The sequence below is a fragment of the Lineus longissimus genome, chromosome 7 (genome assembly GCF_910592395.1).
Source record: "Lineus longissimus chromosome 7, tnLinLong1.2, whole genome shotgun sequence".
Lineage (NCBI taxonomy): Eukaryota > Metazoa > Nemertea > Pilidiophora > Heteronemertea > Lineidae > Lineus > Lineus longissimus.
In genome coordinates, this window is record NC_088314.1 from 13,315,651 (window position 1) to 13,334,507 (window position 18,857).

General features: G+C 40.4%; 2 protein-coding genes and 1 long non-coding RNA gene across 6 annotated transcripts in view; 2 read left to right on the forward strand and 1 right to left on the reverse strand.

Moving 5' to 3' along the window:
• LOC135490672 (mitochondrial inner membrane protease subunit 2-like) overlaps nucleotides 1-18,857 on the forward strand; it is a 193,673-nt gene that overhangs the window by 17,577 nt on the left and 157,239 nt on the right. The window lies entirely within an intron of this gene.
• LOC135490669 (leucine-rich repeat neuronal protein 1-like) overlaps nucleotides 1-18,857 on the reverse strand; it is a 153,188-nt gene that overhangs the window by 8,620 nt on the left and 125,711 nt on the right. Inside the window, exon 1 of one of the 3 annotated variants that reach the window (XM_064775998.1) lies at nucleotides 7,902-7,975. The exons of the other annotated variants lie outside the window; for them this stretch is intronic. The gene's annotated coding sequence lies outside the window, so the exon portion shown is untranslated. Of the gene's footprint in view, nucleotides 1-7,901; nucleotides 7,976-18,857 lie in introns of those variants that run through there. 3 annotated transcript variants of the gene reach the window in all.
• Nucleotides 1,747-3,727, forward strand: LOC135490676 (uncharacterized). The gene is made up of 3 exons (XR_010447755.1): nucleotides 1,747-2,187; nucleotides 2,404-2,632; nucleotides 3,188-3,727. It is a non-coding gene; the product is annotated as an uncharacterized LOC135490676 (long non-coding RNA).

The window sequence follows — 18,857 nt, forward strand, 5'->3', positions numbered from 1 at the left end:
GAGGCTGATGACGACTGAAGGGAGATAAAAGGGGTAAAACACGGACTAAAACTCACCAAGGCAAAAAATCCCATCACAAGGCTAAAACTGGCAAGGGGAATCCCCAAAATGCAATGCGCAGCGTGTTAGTACTTATCACCGTACAAAAAAAATTGCTCTAGATTTTTGCCCTAGTTAACTGTAGACTACCAAGGTTCAAACATGGTCATGATGTACACTGTAATAAAAAGGAAAATGTTAAAAAGCTTCTAAGATTTCCAATAGAAATACTTCATTCTCTCTCAAACTGAGTTATTCACAGCAACACTTGACATTGTGAGGTTTTAGAATCAATGTCAAACAAGTCCGTGTATAATTCATTTGCTCATTTAGACATGTAGGCCTCCTCCACAAAAGTGCAAAACGAAAGGGCTAGGCTATGCATTAATTATAAAGGGAGCTAAAAGCTTAAGGCTGGCTGCTCCCAATAGTACATTCAGAAAACTAAATGCAGTGCAGTTGTGTTTCCTTATGAACGTCACAAATTTCTCATAAATGCAGGACCACATGTAAACTTGATAATTACTTACATTATACTCTTTATTTTTGGTTAGATTAAAACAATATTTGTTGCTACATATACATATTTATTAGGAAATAATAAGAACTTTTTGTTTTGGGTACTTGAGACAATTCTAAAATTCTTAAGATGGTTGGGTCAGTGGGCTATCGACATGTGCTGGCTATCACTTGGAAATGTTGTTTGTGTCAAATGTGAGCGACTTGTCACAAATTTGGCTTTAATCAGATAGGGCTTTTTTAAACAAGGGCAGTGACACTTCCAGGGCTTGCCAACTACTATAAGCAGGTTGTTGGGGCGACATGCTGAACCAGGAGGCACCAGAAAACCGACAGGCTGGCCCAGGGGCCGACAGACTGCTGGGATCAGCAGCCTGTTGCAAAAAATAGTCTTTTCTTAAAATTTGTTGTTTTTGTTTTTGACTCCCAAATCACATTCTAACCAACAAACACATGGCAAATGAGTATAAACAAGTCAATGTCTTCAATCAATCCCATAAAGTGATTTCGGGGTCTTCGCACGTTTTTTTGCAGCATTATCTCTACATCATGATCAGAGACCTTCAGCAATAACCAGGGGCCTTATTCATGAAGCCTTCTTAGGGCCTAGTAAGCACTTACGTATTACTAGGTCGTTATTAGCGAATTACGCGGTATTCACGAAGCACCCGTAACTTCAATCTATTTCGCAAGTCGTTACTAGTGTTACGTGAGGTGTTCGGGCTTCTTAGCGTGTTATCAGTCCATGCTTAGATAGTTGGACACATTTTTACACAAGGAGCATGGCTGCGGCGTTGATTGTGTTGGAAAATTTGGAAGCAAGGCGGGCTTTACGACGGCAGCGTGTGTTTAGAGATCGTCTACAACCGCTTGACGTCTATGATGACGTAGATTTGTACAGACGATACCGGATGACTCGGCCGGTCCTTCTCGAAGTTATCGACCTGTTGCAGGATGACATTGCCCCGTATACGCTGCGCTCGCACGCCGTTCCAGCAACTCTCCAAGTTTGCGTTGCGCTTAGATATTTTGCTACTGGCAGTTTGCAGTTGGACAATGGAGACATGTCAAATGGCTTGAGTCAACCTACGATATCAAGGATTATTACCAGAGTTGCAACTGCTTTGCAGGGTAAAGCAAAACATTTCATAACATTTCCTCGAACAGCTGCTGAGCAAGTACGTCAGAAGGAAGGATTTTATACAGAACGCCATCGGATTCCGAACGTTATTGGCTGCGTAGATGGATCCCTTATTCCGATCAAATGTCCATCCGTAAACGAGAATGCATACGTGTGCAGGAAACAGTGGCATGCCATTAATGTGCAGGGGATTTGTACTTATGATTTGAAATTTTCAAATATAGTAGCCCGATGGCCAGGTGCCACCCATGATGCGTTTATCTGGTCCAACTGCAATTTAAAGGTGAAGATGGAACGCGGCCTGAATGATGGAGGATACTTGCTCGGTGACAGTGCCTACCCACTTAGACCCTGTCTCATGACCCCAGTCTCCCGCCCAGCAGATGCAGCGGACAGACAATACAACGTTCACCACAGGCGAGTACGAAACATCATTGAACGAACCTTTGGAAGATGGAAAAACCGATGGAGGTGCTTGCACAAAGAAGGTAAATTATGTCCTTATTGGTGAATCAGGAGAGATCGCCAGTTTCTAGACACCGACAGCACCTGTCTGCAAATGGCTATTATAGCCATTCTCAGACAGTGCTGCAGCATTTCACCCCATAACATTGCTGCATAGACTGCTTTGCAGTACAAGTTCCATTTCGATTTCGACTGACTTTCCCCATTCTCATTTCTTTAATAAGATGCCTTTTTTGCAGGTGGAACTCTTCGATTAAGCCCCGAGAAGTGTTGCTCGGTGATCATTGCAACATCTGTGCTACATAACATCTGTGAAAACCACGGCCTCCCTGTCCCAAACGACCCACCAGCCAATGTGGATAATCCCGATGATGACGTCAACAATAGACCAATCCTCGATGTCGATGTCGAAGAAAGAGGTGTTGGGGAAAGGGCACGCTTGATAGATCAGCATTTCAGGAATATGTAGTATGTATTTAAAACAGAACTTTATTTCCAATTAACCCAAACATTTTAATTGATGTGTACAACCAAAATGGTGGTACATGTAACAAGAGACGTTTTCAACATCATGTTACAATCAACAACGATAAACAGTAAGGTTGTAGAGCATTTGATTACTGGCGAGACTGCCAAACTACAATTCCAACGATCTTCTTTCATCAACAAATAAACATCATGTTTGTACAGAACAATGTACTGTGATCAAGGTATAAATTCATACCAACAACCAACACGATTTTGATGAAAGCACAATCTTATCAGTTATTCCTTACTTCACTATCTATCTAACAAACAATGTAGCAGTTATACAGCAACAACATCACTTTAAAATTGCGTGATATATGTAGGTCACTCTCCTTTGGCCATTTTTTCAAGTACAGAGAATGCCGATGACCTGGACTTGTACTCCTTTGGTTTTCAGCCAGTTTTCTGGGATTCGCTGGTTTCCGTAACAGCATCCACTAGTACCTCCAATAGCCATACTGCCTTTTTTGCGAGATGAACCTTTGTTTCTTCCAGATGAAGCCGTTGTTCTTCCACGTCAAGTCGCTTGCTCTCGATTTTGACCCGTTCCTTCTCCACATCAATTAGTTCAACGGCATGTGAAAGCTTCTTATCTGCGAGAGACAAACCAGTTGAAGACGCCTTGGAAGAGCCAGCAGTGGGACGACAGCTCTTGGGTTGTCGGGCAGGACTTGGCGGCGGTGAAGGGGATCGGGTGTCATCTTCTGAGCTGCTATCGTTCGGGCGCGTGATGGTTGCTGTAACCTTACGAATTCTCTGGAAAATACATTTGATAGACTTAAATGCAAAAAGCCATTAAACATGAGTGAGGTCTTAGTATGTCTTTAGTTGTTATTTACTTCCTTCTCATATAGAAGGCCAGTACTGAAACGGGCACGTCAGGAGATACGTTTTCTTTCCTAATAACGACACAAGCAAATGAGAAAAAGCATTGCACAGATCGTTGTGCAGCCACCTGGAAAGTTGCGATCTTCCCTTATCACTGCTTATGCCTCCAGTAATCAAAAACCTATTTACCTCGGGTGATTTCCGCAATTCAACGGTATGGAATGTATGTAATGACTTCTTTGCTGCGACAGACAAACCAGTTGAAGACGCCTTGGAAGAGCCAGCAGTGGGACGACAGCTCTTGGGTTGTCTGACAGGACTTGGCGGCGGTGAAGGGGATCGGGTGTCATCTTCTGAGCTGCTATCGTTCGGGCGCGTGACGGTTGCTGTAACCTTACGAATTCTCTGGAAAATACATTTGATAGAATTAAGTATTGAATGCTATGTAAGGATGAAATATCTCGTCAAGAGCCAAGCGCCTAAGATGGCACTTTTGAATCTGTAGACAAATCGGGCGAAATGTAATGCAGGAAACTGGAGCGCCCGCAGACGACCAACCTACCTTCGATTTTTGAAGTGAGAGTGACGCATTCTGATCGAAATAAGAAATTTCGTCATCATCGGCTTCTGTGACAGACGGGGAAAACGGGTATTGCTGGTTCATGTCATCTTCAGGTAGGTCCAGCTCTTCTGTGTCCATACCAGTAGCGATTCCTTGTATCATTTCGACACCGATTAGGCCTACGATCCTTTGCTCGAGTTGCGTCAACTCGGACACATCATCGCCAAGGGGTTTGTTCCCGGTCCGCTTGGTCAGTACATTGATTTTTGCAGCCTTCTGTTTTGCCTTCGATTTCAGGTCATGCCATTTATGGTGAACTGCTTCGGTCGTTCTCCGGACGCTTGCCACACTGTTGATCTTAAGGGTTATTTCTTTTCACGTGTCGGACTTCCGCTTCAGCGTAATGACATCCGAAAACTTGCTGCTGATCACGGACCACTTCGATTCCACGAGATCAACTAACTTTATAATTTCATTTGGGGAAAAATTCACACCCCGTTTCCTCTTTCCTTCCTCGGGTGGTGGGACAACGGTCTTCTTTCCTTCCTCGGGTGGTGGGACAATGGTCTTCCTCTTCTTATTGGTTTTCTCCATGATGTTGTCAGGGTGGCGAATATCCATCAAATGATGGTAAGCACGTCCAATTACTGTATAAATACTCGATGCCCCTATTACAAACAGTCAATGAGGTGAGCTCAAGTGGATTACGTAACAATTCTATACAGATCACCTCAAGTGCGTACCTGATAATATTTCCCTACGAAGGGTTTAATAAGTAATACGGTAATAAATCGATGATAATGCTTTGTGAATAAGACGTAGTGTCTTACTTGGCAGTTACTAAAGTCTTACTACGAGCCACGTAAATTGTTATTAGTAACAATTTTACGAAGGCTTCATGAATAAGGCCCCTGCTCTCAGGAGAAGTTGGAAAGCCCTGCACTTCATTTTTTGAAAGTAGAAAATGGCGATGTTTTGATTCCCAAATCGTGCATGGATGGTTGTTTTTCCACAAAAAAGTCGCCAGCAGGCAGGTATTGTTAATTGCTTGGCTTTATATTCCTTCAACAGCTCAGGTGAAGAAGCAGACACTAAATTTTCCTTGGTTTTCATTTAAATTCCATGTTGTTGTTTGGTTACAAACCCACAGGGAATTGATGGTTCTGCTGAAAGAGTCCTTATTACTAACTCCTCTCCCTGTGCACAGCATCTGTTATCACCCAGCCCACAGAGGTTTTTACTTTGGCCTTTCTCCAATAAGAGCCTTCAGCATGAGATGACGGGAAAATTTGCGCAAAAATCTTTCGCTTTTCATTTCCACCACTAGACAAAACCATCATACCCTAGTAACAGCCAGCACTGCGTAGTGGCCGCCAAGTTAGGCTGGTAGACTATTGCTTATGATTCAGATCTATCACTAGTATCAGAACCTGTGAAGAGAGTTCAAGTGGAGTACCTGTGGTTGAAGCAACAGAGAAGATAACACTTATGCTGAGGTTAACCTCTGTAACTGATTAAAAATGAAATTCAAAATATTTTCGAAGTGTTACAGTTTGACACCTGTTGATTGTTAGAAAGAGCTGTTGCCTGGTTTGAAACCTCTGTGAATAAAGGTCACACAGTTCAATGTCACAACCTTTTGCCTGGTTTGAAGCCTCTGTATTTATGACCACAGCGTTAAGTGTCACAACCTGTCCCTGAAACCTCTATGATCACTCAGTTTAAGTGTTGTAGCCAGTTGCCTGTTGCCTTTGATCTGTATATGATCACAGAGTCACGTTTTGCAGCCTGTTGCCTGGTTTAAAGCCTCTGCAGCTCATAGTTGAGTGTTACAGCCTGTTGCCAGGTTTAAAACCTCTGTAACTCATAGTTAAGTGTTACAACTTGTTGCCTGATTTAAAACCCCTGTAGCTCATAGTTGAGTGGTACAGCCTGTTGCCTAGTTTAAAACCTATGTAGCTCATAGTTGAGTGTTACACTACAGCCTGTTGCCTGGTTTAAAACCCCTGTAGCTCATAGTTGAGTGTTACAGCCTGTTGCCTAGTTTAAAACCCCTGTAGCTCATAGTTGAGTGTTACAGCCTGTTGCCTAGTTTAAAACCCCTGTAGCTCATAGTTGAGTGTTACAGCCTGTTGCCTTGTTCAAAACCTCTGTAGCTCATAGTTAAGTGTTACAGCCTGTTTCCTTGTTTAAAACCCTTGTACCTCATTGTTAAGTGTTACAGCCTGTTGCCTAGTTTAAAACCTATGTAGCTCATAGTTGAGTGTTACACTACAGCCTGTTGCCTGGTTTAAAACCCCTGTAGCTCATAGCTTAGTGTTACAGCCTGTTGCCTAGTTTAAAACCCCTGTAGCTCATAGTTGAGTGTTACAGCCTGTTGCTTAGTTTAAAATCTCTGTAGCTCATAGTTAAGTGTTACAGCCTGTTGCCTTGTTTAAAACCTCTGTAGCTCATAGTTAAAAGTGTTACAGCCTGTTGCCTTGTTTAAAACCTCTACAGCTCATAGTTAAAAGTGTTACATGTACAACCTGTTCCCTTGTTTAAAACTTCCGGCAAATGATTACACAGTTAAGTGTTGCAATCTGTTGCCTGCTTTGAAACCATGATCTGGAGCAGAACATGCATGTTATGAACTTAGTGTAAACTTAAGAAAGTGAGTTAGCGCTTCAAAAAAGCAGACACTTAACTGCTGGAGATACATGTACTTCCCATTAGCAAGTACACTGACTTAGCTACCATATTTCTTGATTGAAATAAAACGAACCACAACCTGGCTAAGCAGGAGCTAATGGGCCTTCCAGCAAGAATCTAAAGGCCCTACAGTGTTTGGAGAGGAGCCAGGAATTGGCCTCCAACAGTGTGGTAATGTTGCTTTCTGGGCACAGATAACACAATGAGTTAGTAATCAACTAAACTAAATTACTACCTCTGTATAACTATACTGTGGACCTGTCACAGTTGCTTTTCCATGTCACCTCGGGGAGTGCCCTCTAAAGAAGTAATGGTACTTTTATCCTTGATTGAGGGACTAACTCAAGCCAAGCAGCTTTGATGTTTAAGAATTTATCCAGTCATATGTGCCAGCAGCATCTCAACAAAGTAGAGCTAACCTATAAGTTCTAGAGCTGTTCAAATGCCAGCACTCAGTGAAAGGCAAATGATGTGAACAAACCTGGGTGACTTTTAAGTTCTCAACCTGCCAAGTGCCATTCTTGCAGTTCTGCTGTAGTCAGTGATGACACGGGCAGCTTGGAGAGCTGGGAGTCTTGTTTGTTGTATGTCAAGATGTCACTCTCATTTAGGTTGAGAATGTACTGACAGTGGCTAAGATGTAAGGATGGTTAGCAGGGTACTATAGACTATAGTAGAACAGAATTTTTTTGCAGCATAACATTTGTGCAAATGCCCTTCTATGGATGGCGGTAGTATTTTTTTGTTTAATAACAAAATGGTGTATTTTAACATGTTTAAAATAGAGCTCTAAGTGTAAAGGCCCTGTTCTGTAGAAGTCTAGAAGTGTACTCAAAATCCACTGTCCACATATCTTTATGTTTTTCAAAAAAAAAATGTGTATAATGAGGCTTTGCAAATCTCACTAATTACAGACTTTTAGTTCAAAAGTATTCAAGTTCCAGTTTACTGTAATTTGTATTTGAATGGGACATGCATGCTGACATCCTCCCCATCGAGTTACTCTCCTTCAGAGCAACAAATGTGTTCAACTAAAAATTAATAAATTTTATAACTCTTGACATAAATGATTGTGTCGTTACTTTCACTGATAACAATCCATAATTTTTGAAATTTTTGAAACCATACCAATGATAGTAGCCTTAGTCTGCTGCAATCACAGTAACTTCTTGTATCCTCACCTTCATTTTCGCACATTCATTTCATAGATCCATTTTGTCTTGATTCAAATCCATCACCGTTTCAATCATATTCAAAAATATGTCTAAATAAGAGGCAAATCCATAAAAAACACTTTAAAAAGACCAGCGTTATCCCATTCTGCCTCCCAGAGTCCAAAATCTCCAATTGCCTGGCAACACTTTATTGAAGAAGAGCACTGATGGCACTGTAATCTTAGAGCCTTGCGTGCCAAGATGCAGTTATCCCCTTCATTGAATTAAAAGAGGTAACAACTGACTTCTTATCCATTGAGAGGCTTACTCTGGGCTAATAGTTTTACCAGCCAAGCAGTACAACGTTTGGAAACAATCCAGTAATGTGCTGATAGCATCTCAAGAAAGGTTAGAGTATAGCTTAGGGAGCATGTCAAAATTGATTTGAATCCAACATGATGAATACTGTTAGTCTGGCATTATGGCAAATTAGTTTGTGTTTGTCTTTTTTCATGTACAGTGGAACCCCCGTCGGCGACCACTCCAATAATGCGACCACCTCGCTATGACGACCAAGATTCGCCGGTCCTGAATGGTTTCCTCTCTAATTACCATTACATTGCCCCTGGTAACACGACCACCCTGGTACCCAGACCATGACCGCTGGCTTTGGCGGTCCCAATGACAAAATTCACCTTTCTAACCAGGCAATTTACACCTCGGCATAAAGCTTTCTTGATTATTATAACATGCGACATGCGCTTTAGTACAATAAAATCATGTGATTTGCATAAAGTCAGGCAGCGTTTATCATCACACACATTGGAGCATCCTAAAATGTGGAAAGATGAGAACTGTAAAGACGACTGATTCCATGATTCATGTTAAGAAATTGATTGATTTGATAAAATATCACTCGATATTACAACGAAAAAAACTTGAAAATACTTCTCATACTTGAACTGATTAAACTCATCTTCTCATGTGTCAAACCTGGCTGATTCAGTGATTGAACCTTTTTTTGGTGATGGTGGGATAATTAGGGGTAATTACTTTCAGTACAACAAATGAAGTGTGAACTTTCGGTTGCAATTTAGCAAAGGTGATAACAACTTTATTCATTAAATTGCAAATGAAAACAAAACACGGGAGAAAGTATGTTTTTATTCGCGATGATAGTATGCAATACGCGGAGCCAATAAATCCCAATTTTACATGATGTCGCTAATTGACAGGTAACAGCAAGTTGACAAAGCTTAGTGTGTGACATGCAAATGTGCCGGCCAAATGTTGCCCTGACTTCATGTGGATGAACAGAATTACATATAAAAAAATTGTCGGAACTCAGAATGAAACATCTGATAAACCCATAATATCGACGAACTGTTCTTGTGACGCATGGAGTTGGAGCTTACATAATCTGAGTCTGGCAGCATTGTGACGTGGACGTGCAGCATACACACTTGGTCAGCAATTTTGGCGGGAAAACCTAATCATGCATTCCGTCCCATCGTGCAGATGTCTAAATTTAATGTAAATTAAGAAATGTACAGGAAACGCAAAAACTCAAACAAAATTTTGCAAATTATTCTCTCGCAACTTTTTGGCTCACAGCGCAAATGTCTGTCGTTGGTCGTCATCGTCGTCGTCATCGTCCATCGTCTACTATTTCAAAAATAGTGGCAGGTTTCTTAACCGCTAGGGCTATGGACTCAAAACTTTGTATGCATGACCCCCTAGGTCAGATGACCTTTTACACTGAATTTTGGTCTGGTCTGATTCTTGACTTGGCCACCAGGGGCCAAAACGGAAAACATAAATAGTGTGATATCTCACTTATTAGTGATTTGTTTTTGATGAAATACTTATGGTAGGTACTCCTAGCAAGGATATATCACATATCATATTTGATTTGATCTACTTTTCAAGGTCACAGAGGTCAAATGGCGTAAATTTTCCGTTTGAGTGTAACTGTGGCACGTTTCGTAACTGCTAGGGCTATGGGCTTGAAACTTTGTTCACAAGACTCCCTAGGTCAGATTACCTCTGACACTGAATTTCGGTCTGATCTGTTTGTCGACTTGGACACCAGGGGCAAAAAGTGAAAACCTAGAAAGTGTGATATCTCGCTCATTAGTGATTCGTATTTGATAAAGTTGTTATGGTTGGTACTCCCAGCAAGGACACATTACATATTATACAGGTTTTTGATTTGACCTACTTTTCAAGGTCATAGAGGTCAAATGCCGTGATTTTGCTGTTTGGCGGCCTAACTATGGTATGTTTCTTAACTGCAATGACATATGAAGTGCCCTATGATTAGGATACAGATAATAGGGCCGTTTAGACGACAGGCGAAAAGACCGCATTCGGATCGAATCTGGATGAATCCGGATTAAAACCACCCAAGGCGATGGTACCTTTTTAGTCCGGATGCAACCACATTGATCCGGATCTTTTTGCGTTTACACGACGAAAAATTAATCCGGATTCGGGACGCATCCGGATTTTTTCGCGTCGTCTAAACGGCCCTAATATAGTACCTCAGAGTCTGCCATAACACGACCACCCTGGTACCCAGACCATGACCGCTGGCTTTGGCGGTCCCAATGACAAAATTCACCTTTCTAACCAGGCAATTTACACCTCGGCATAAAGCTTTCTTGATTATTATAACATGCGACATGCGCTTTAGTACAATAAAATCATGTGATTTGCATAAAGTCAGGCAGCGTTTATCATCACACACATTGGAGCATCCTAAAATGTGGAAAGATGAGAACTGTAAAGACGACTGATTCCATGATTCATGTTAAGAAATTGATTGATTTGATAAAATATCACTCGATATTACAACGAAAAAAACTTGAAAATACTTCTCATACTTGAACTGATTAAACTCATCTTCTCATGTGTCAAACCTGGCTGATTCAGTGATTGAACCTTTTTTTGGTGATGGTGGGATAATTAGGGGTAATTACTTTCAGTACAACAAATGAAGTGTGAACTTTCGGTTGCAATTTAGCAAAGGTGATAACAACTTTATTCATTAAATTGCAAATGAAAACAAAACACGGGAGAAAGTATGTTTTTATTCGCGATGATAGTATGCAATACGCGGAGCCAATAAATCCCAATTTTACATGATGTCGCTAATTGACAGGTAACAGCAAGTTGACAAAGCTTAGTGTGTGACATGCAAATGTGCCGGCCAAATGTTGCCCTGACTTCATGTGGATGAACAGAATTACATATAAAAAAATTGTCGGAACTCAGAATGAAACATCTGATAAACCCATAATATCGACGAACTGTTCTTGTGACGCATGGAGTTGGAGCTTACATAATCTGAGTCTGGCAGCATTGTGACATGGACGTGCAGCATACACACTTGGTCAGCAATTTTGGCGGGAAAACCTAATCATGCATTCCGTCCCATCGTGCAGATGTCTAAATTTAATGTAAATTAAGAAATGTACAGGAAACGCAAAAACTCAAACAAAATTTTGCAAATTATTCTCTCGCAACTTTTTGGCTCACAGCGCAAATGTCTGTCGTTGGTCGTCATCGTCGTCGTCATCGTCCATCGTCTACTATTTCAAAAATAGTGGCAGGTTTCTTAACCGCTAGGGCTATGGACTCAAAACTTTGTATGCATGACCCCCTAGGTCAGATGACCTTTTACACTGAATTTTGGTCTGGTCTGATTCTTGACTTGGCCACCAGGGGCCAAAACGGAAAACATAAATAGTGTGATATCTCACTTATTAGTGATTTGTTTTTGATGAAATACTTATGGTAGGTACTCCTAGCAAGGATATATCACATATCATATTTGATTTGATCTACTTTTCAAGGTCACAGAGGTCAAATGGCGTAAATTTTCCGTTTGAGTGTAACTGTGGCACGTTTCGTAACTGCTAGGGCTATGGGCTTGAAACTTTGTTCACAAGACTCCCTAGGTCAGATTACCTCTGACACTGAATTTCGGTCTGATCTGTTTGTCGACTTGGACACCAGGGGCAAAAAGTGAAAACCTAGAAAGTGTGATATCTCGCTCATTAGTGATTCGTATTTGATAAAGTTGTTATGGTTGGTACTCCCAGCAAGGACACATTACATATTATACAGGTTTTTGATTTGACCTACTTTTCAAGGTCATAGAGGTCAAATGCCGTGATTTTGCTGTTTGGCGGCCTAACTATGGTATGTTTCTTAACTGCAATGACATATGAAGTGCCCTATGATTAGGATACAGATAATAGGGCCGTTTAGACGACAGGCGAAAAGACCGCATTCGGATCGAATCTGGATGAATCCGGATTAAAACCACCCAAGGCGATGGTACCTTTTTAGTCCGGATGCAACCACATTGATCCGGATCTTTTTGCGTTTACACGACGAAAAATTAATCCGGATTCGGGACGCATCCGGATTTTTTCGCGTCGTCTAAACGGCCCTAATATAGTACCTCAGAGTCTGCCATAACACGACCACCCTGGTACCCAGACCATGACCGCTGGCTTTGGCGGTCCCAATGACAAAATTCACCTTTCTAACCAGGCAATTTACACCTCGGCATAAAGCTTTCTTGATTATTATAACATGCGACATGCGCTTTAGTACAATAAAATCATGTGATTTGCATAAAGTCAGGCAGCGTTTATCATCACACACATTGGAGCATCCTAAAATGTGGAAAGATGAGAACTGTAAAGACGACTGATTCCATGATTCATGTTAAGAAATTGATTGATTTGATAAAATATCACTCGATATTACAACGAAAAAAACTTGAAAATACTTCTCATACTTGAACTGATTAAACTCATCTTCTCATGTGTCAAACCTGGCTGATTCAGTGATTGAACCTTTTTTTGGTGATGGTGGGATAATTAGGGGTAATTACTTTCAGTACAACAAATGAAGTGTGAACTTTCGGTTGCAATTTAGCAAAGGTGATAACAACTTTATTCATTAAATTGCAAATGAAAACAAAACACGGGAGAAAGTATGTTTTTATTCGCGATGATAGTATGCAATACGCGGAGCCAATAAATCCCAATTTTACATGATGTCGCTAATTGACAGGTAACAGCAAGTTGACAAAGCTTAGTGTGTGACATGCAAATGTGCCGGCCAAATGTTGCCCTGACTTCATGTGGATGAACAGAATTACACATGTTTGTCGACTTGGACACCAGGGGCAAAAAGTGAAAACCTAGAAAGTGTGATATCTCGCTCATTAGTGATTCGTATTTGATAAAGTTGTTATGGTTGGTACTCCCAGCAAGGACACATTACATATTATACAGGTTTTTGATTTGACCTACTTTTCAAGGTCATAGAGGTCAAATGCCGTGATTTTGCTGTTTGGCGGCCTAACTATGGTATGTTTCTTAACTGCAATGACATATGAAGTGCCCTATGATTAGGATACAGATAATAGGGCCGTTTAGACGACAGGCGAAAAGACCGCATTCGGATCGAATCTGGATGAATCCGGATTAAAACCACCCAAGGCGATGGTACCTTTTTAGTCCGGATGCAACCACATTGATCCGGATCTTTTTGCGTTTACACGACGAAAAATTAATCCGGATTCGGGACGCATCCGGATTTTTTCGCGTCGTCTAAACGGCCCTAATATAGTACCTCAGAGTCTGCCTCGGTCATATCTCAAGAAACATTCATTGTCAATTAAGTCGTTACCTAAATACCGGTGAGCACAATGGCCCCTGGCCTTTTCATTTAGTTGATAATCGTAACAAATGCTGACAAGAACAAATGCATAGGAAGAAAACAAGTTGAAGCTTTGGCATTATTTTTCTGTTTGTTTCATTCGAAGCAATCCCAAAATGTGCTAACAGGGGATAAAAAAAGGTTGGTATTCAATGGGAAAACCATTTAACTAACAATTGCTGACACAGGTATTCCATTATCGCATTAAATTGGTGTCTTGCCTTTAACAGAACAAACAATAAACTCTGAAATGCTTGCTTAAATCCGTGACAGATGGTTATCAATGGAAACACTGATTTTCCATTAGTACAGTTAAGCTTTGGTAGGATCTGAAACTGATGATGGAGATGCATACAGTGCGTTGCACCCGTTAGTCCCCTCCATTATATTTTTCTATAAAACAGTTAATCACACCTTTCACCATGTTTAAGCGATATGAAACTTGATAATGACCATTGTTGAGTCTCCATTATTCCATCAGGGGTTATTCTGGGAAATAAAAGCGAAATAGAGACAGTTATTCTGTCATTGGATAAACCCCTATTTTAAAATGAAAAGGCCAGCAGCCATTGTGCTCACCATACAGATGTTTGGTAGATAATTCATGCTGGTTAAGACACATGCTATAGATACATTATATACAGCCAATAGACATTTTATGCCATTTAGCCTAGTCTATAACCTTGAAAAGTAGGTCAAGTCAAAAACCCATGTCACATATAATACCGTATGTTGGTTAGATGTACCCATGATATCAGATTGATGGCAATGTGCAACTTATTAAACAATAATCACATTGTAAGGTTTTCAGATTTGGCCCCTGGTGGCCAAGCTGTGAATCAGATTGAACTTTGATCTCTGGGATCACCTGACTGTATAATACCGTGCATGTTTATCAAATGTGACATTGTGAGATCAATTGTCTCTGCAGTTAAGAAACATGCCTAACAAGTCACTAATAAGCGACATATTGCAGTTTCTACTTTTTCAGTTTTGGCCTCCTAGTGGCCAAATCGATTATCAGATTAGACCAAAATTCAGTGTCCGAGGTCACCTGACCTTGGGAGTCATGTGTAAAAAGATTCAAGTTCATAACCCCAGTGGTAAAGAAATGTGCCACTGTTTTTGAAACTGGATACAGATGACAATGATTGACACCAGGCACTGGTATTGTATAGACTCCCCTACGGTGAGCCAAAAAGGGTTAAACGGTAAACTCACCCAAACATTTCGTCCAACCTAAGACACAAGCCAATCACCAAAATCAAAAACAACAAAATGGTCGATACAAAGTTTTGCAAAGAGGACATTGTCACATGTTACATTAGGTCTGTATGTCCTCCTTAATTATCTTGTCCAGTTGGTGACTTTAAGGAGAGTTCTAGGCCAGGAGCCTGAAGTTTGTCTGTAGGGAAATATGAACAGTAATTGATTGATAGATATCTAAAGCAATCAAGTGCACTGCAACATTACAATCTGTCATGCTGCATTTCTATGTACTATGTTGGTTTATATTTTAGAAGATAGTGATGATGGTACCGCTTGTTAGAAAGAGCGAAGTGAAAGGATGACTAGCTCTGATCCTTATCCTCGGCTTCTTTTGGTCAATTTCTGGCCTGGCTACAGCATTTCTTGCAAATGGCATCGTAAGTAAGGTGCACAAATTACCTCCTCCAAAGCATTTGCTGCTCTTAGGTTTTAGTTGGTCATGTTAGTAAGCACACTCACAGTACACCAAAAAAGCTTGATTCTTTCTTTGGAAACAACCTTTTCTCATAAAATGGTCGAAACGATTAGGTATCATATCACAACGTAGAACTGAACGCAAGAAATTTTCCCTGCAAGAAATTCTGCTCACCTTTCCTCCCTGCATCACTGCCACCTAAAAGTTCAATCCTACGATAAACAGTTATTCCATCATGAATCAAAACTGGCATAATCGCTCAAATGGTATCTTAATAAGCAGTGCACATGTTATGAAAGCCGGATCTAAAGATGCGGCCATAATCCGATCAATTGGGATGGCTCTGCTCAATTTGCTGAAGCCACACACACTAATCCAGGCAATAGCTTTGGTTTCAGTTCAATTTGCCGTGGGCATTGTGTACTTATGATACAAGGTTCTGTTGGAGATTAGGTGATTCTGAAGTGAAACTTGAACAAGAGTTGGAATCATTAATACTTTGTTTGTCACTCCTGTACATTTTCCTCATAAACACTTTGGGTCTCAGCTCATTTTGAGATGAAACAAAGATTATTTTGAATCATTTTTAAACCTATGAGGACTTGAACTTTTTTATCTCTACTTCCGTTGTGAACTGGATTTTGTTCAAAATTGCAAAGCATCACCAAAAAGATATAAATGGTTGTTCCTCTAATGGTCATTAGAATACGCGTAATGGTAGTTTTCTTGTCAAAACACACATTTTCCTGAGATGGGTATGGCGTTCCGCCTGTGGTTGCCAGTTGTCCATGATGGAGGTTTCTGATGACTCAACATTTGCTTGAGGGTTAAAGCCTTGCCTTGGTATCCAGGGCCTACATTTAGTTCATTGTGAGAAGATTTCAAGTTAGTTTGCAATCTTTCCTGCAGGTCACATTCAGGTAATTCCTGCAACTTAAGGGCAAATACTTCGCTGATGCATCAAAGCTTTGCCACATCAATTTACACATTTCCAGTTGATTCTGCAGTTCATCCAAATCAGCCCAAAGCTTATGTGTGTAGCACACAGGGTTGATGGAGCTAGTTAGGATGGAGCACCATAAATTGAAAGAAGTGAGAAAATGAAAAACAGAAGTTTTGCTGCTCTCTTAGCCCACACTAGCATGAAAGCAGGTGCAAAACAGCGAGCACATCACTTCAGGAAACATCGAAATTCGACTACATAGTGGGAATTGGCCACTTCCTGAGCATGTTTTTACTGCTGCACGTAAATTACTGTGTAGTCGATTTTGGCTACATCGCAAATTTTGCATAACGTACCAGTTGAAATCTCAAAATCTATATGAATCAATCTTATTGGCTGAAATTTGGTCAAGATATGGATACTGTTTGCAAATAGATTTCTTGAAAATTTCTTGATGAGATGATGCTTAATTGCTGTGATATAGGAGAACAGAGGCAAAATGTGACAATATAAATGAATGAAAAACATGTGCATCGAAAGTACCGCGAGTGGTGTTTTTGTCAATATCAACAAAGGTTCACTGCATGATTTTTTTCTTCAACTTCTGAAATTCGAAACAACTTAATCCCTTGCCTCCCTAGAGGGGACGATATATCGTCCCCATATTTTGTCTCGTGTATACCTTGTAGGGACTTTATATCGTCCCTATACTAATGCATTAGTATAGAACTCGCATTACAAGTTGTACACTATTATACAGTGTATTCGTGTCCCTGGTGATCTGCAGAAGACTATATTTAGTTTCATTCATAGTTTGCAGAGGGCGCTGCAGTTTGATAGGGGCTTGTGCAGTGTCACAGTACACGAACTGATTAGCATATAAATTAATATTATGTTGTATTATTCGATTAATCAGTAATAGACAATAGCCAAAGGTTATCAATCAAGTTACGTTGATCATTTACAGGTTGTAACTGCATCAATTACTTGTTCAAATAAAAAAAATCAATCAATTAGAGCAAAATCAATCAAAAAATATTGATTATTATTGATAATTGATTACTAATACCCAGTCGATACCAACAAACAACGCCAATTGATAGCCAAGGTAATCAGCTTTACAAAAATGTATGGTTTTATTAATCAATGATGCATAATGAAGGAGCTACAATATTTTAAAGTATTTTTACGTTATTTTCCATAAAACTGGTAAAAAATCTCGGTACATAGCATTACATTGACCTCGGGAGCCAAAGGGTTAATGAAAGAAATGCACACTGAGAAGTGAGAAGTAAAAGGTGCCATTCTTTCTTGATGCGTGACAATGGCATTAAAGGTTCACAGGCAACCCTATCTTTGACTCTGGGAAGAATTACTGCTGATTTGTTTTTGTGTTCTAGAGCAAGACACTCTTCCCTAACTTGCTTCGTCTTTTGATTGAGACATAAAGCTTATCGCCAGCGCATACAAAAGGCATTCACCAAGTGAAAAACATGAGTAGCTTGCAATTGACTCCACCTCTGGTCGAAGATGGAGTCACTAGGTCAATCAGCCTGACTGGTGCGTAACGATAGTGGCTTGCAAAAAGGGTCACCCGTTTTGGTGGAGGAATACCTCTGCAGAAAAACATCTGCAAGTACAGAGCGAACACTGAAGGAAAAGAAGAAGTGAAGAGGCTTTGATTTGTCTCTTTGCTGTAAAGATGATTAGTGATGGTACAGGTGAGACTGGGGAGATCAACCAAAGCTGATCTCTCATTGTCCTACATGTACCTCGAATATACAGGAAAGTTTCTTCAGATTTTGATATTACGCTGGATATCTCTAAGCAAGAAATCAGACAACTTTGATTGTTTCAGTAGGGGTACTACATATAAGGAACCTGCATTACATGTACATGTAGTCTAATATCCGGGCATCTTCCCTTAAGAATCAGTTCAAAAATGCTTTTACATTATTCATGTTAATCACAACCGTTGATACAGATGAGACGAAATTAGAGGTGAGCATTGAAGGTTGCTAGCCCAAACTGTGTTTTCCATTGTTTCTCTCTCTGGGTCACCTTTAACTCTTTGACTGCCAGAGTCAAAAATTGTCTTTTCACCCTTGAGTGCCAGAAATGCACAAATTTTTTAATGTTCTTGGCTCTCAGGAGCACCTCAATCAACATATCTGTACAAACAAAAGGGATATACAGTTCCAATAGCAGAAAATTCATCCAATATAGGAGAAATATTTCAAAAACGTTAACTCGACAATTTGTTTTGTAATAGTCATATGTAAAGCATCTATGCGTCCACCTTCCTGAATTGCCTACCTTTCCAGAGCCTGCTGAGATTTCTTGACCTGAGACACAATGACTAACAGATTTGACAGATATCATACCTTTTGCTGAAAGAAAACCTTACTCAGTCTGATTTGGCCTGCCCTCTTGTCCATTTGCGTGTGTTGTCCATTTGCATTTCCCTGGTGACATACATAGAAGAAGTTGGAAATATGTACTCTTCCTAAAGTGCGAGGCATGTACTTCTACGATGAGGTAACTCAAAAGCCATTTCCTTG